General features: G+C 44.2%; 1 long non-coding RNA gene across 1 annotated transcript in view; it reads left to right on the top strand.

The window, feature by feature from the left end:
• Positions 1 to 1542, top strand: part of LOC108292207 — a 42789-nt gene that overhangs the window by 26508 nt on the left and 14739 nt on the right. The window lies entirely within an intron of this gene.

The raw sequence follows: 1542 nt of genomic DNA, 5'->3' as shown, positions 1-1542 counted from the left end.
TTCTTTCTTTCTTTCTCTTTCTTTCTTTCTTTCTTTCTTTCTTTCTTTCTTTCTTTCTTTCTTTCTTTCTTTCTCTCTCTCTCTTTCTTTCTTTCGTCTCTCTCTCTCTCTCTTTCTTTCTTTTCTTTCTTTCTTTCCTTTCTTTCTTTTTTGAGACAAAGTCTTGCTCTGTCACCAGGCTGGAGTGCAGTGGCATGATCTCGGCTCACTGCAACCTCCGCCTCCCAGGTTCAAGTGATTCTCCTGCTTCAGCCTCCCAAGTAGCTGGGGATTACAGGCACTTGCCACTACGCCCAGCTAATTTTCGTATTTTTAGTAGAGACAGGGTTTTACCATGTTGGCCAGGATGGTCTTGACCTCTTGACCTTACTGCAACGAAGTTTTATTTCTTGCCCCCAAATAATGCCTGAATCCAAAGGTACATAAAAATACCTTGTGGTCTGCCTGCCTCGGCCTCCCAAACTGCTGGGATTACAGGCATGAGTCACTGTGCCAGGCCCATTTTAACTATTTTTAAGTATATAATTCCGTGACATTAAGTACATTCACAAAGTAGTGTAATCATCACCACTTCCTATTTCCAGAACTTTTCCTTTTCTTTTCTTTCTTTTTTTTTTTTAAGATGGGGTTTCACCATGTTGGTCAGGCTGGTCTTGAACTCCCAACCTCAGGTGATCCACCCACCTTGGCCTCCAAAGTGCTTGGATTATAAGCGTGAGCAACCACGCCCGACCCAGAACTTTTTCATCATCCCAAACAGAAACTCTGTACTCATTAAACAACATTCCCATTTTCCCCTTCCCTTGGCCTCTGGTAACCTCTATTTATTTTACTTTCTGTCTCTATGAATTTACCTATTCTAGATACTTCATATGAGTATGAGCGGAATCATATTATATATCTATATTTGTTGTTATTGTTGTTGAGACAGAGTCTTGCTCTGTCTCCCAAGATGGAGTACAATGGCAGGATCATAGCTCACTGCAGCCTCAACCTCCCAGGCTCAAGTGATTCTCCCACCTCAGCCTTCTGAGCAGCTAGGACTACAGGCACATACCACCACACCTGGCTAATTAAAAAATTTTTTTGTAGAGATGGTGAAATGGGAAAGGTTCCCTTGTCCCTCTCACACGGCGTGCAATGGGGGTGTGGCTCGCTTCTTCAGTGCCCTGCTGCACAAACCTCTAGAGGAGCATACAGATGGGCAGGCTGTGGGGCTCTGACCCTACCACGGTGTCTAGGTGTGAATGTTTACAGCTGAAGCCGCAGTTGGGGTATGTTGCAGGGAGCTCTTTTAGGTTGCTGTCTATAGGTGGCTTGTGTTAACCAGCTCAATTAAACCCCCTTCCTTATCACAAGGACCGCGGGATTTCTGTATCCTGGGGTTTCTTGCCTCGGTGTACCTGGAAGAATTGGATCATGTGGGCTTGGAGGATGATTGCAAGGTTTTATTTAGTAGAAGTAGCTCTCAGCAGATAAGCCAGAAGGAAAATGGTTTTCCCTGGGAAATGTTCTTACCATGTTCATCAACATGATGAAACC

The sequence above is a fragment of the Cebus imitator genome, unplaced genomic scaffold, assembly GCF_001604975.1.
Source record: "Cebus imitator isolate Cc_AM_T3 unplaced genomic scaffold, Cebus_imitator-1.0 Scaffold18, whole genome shotgun sequence".
NCBI lineage: Eukaryota > Metazoa > Chordata > Mammalia > Primates > Cebidae > Cebus > Cebus imitator.
This window is presented reverse-complemented; position numbering and strand designations above follow the sequence as displayed.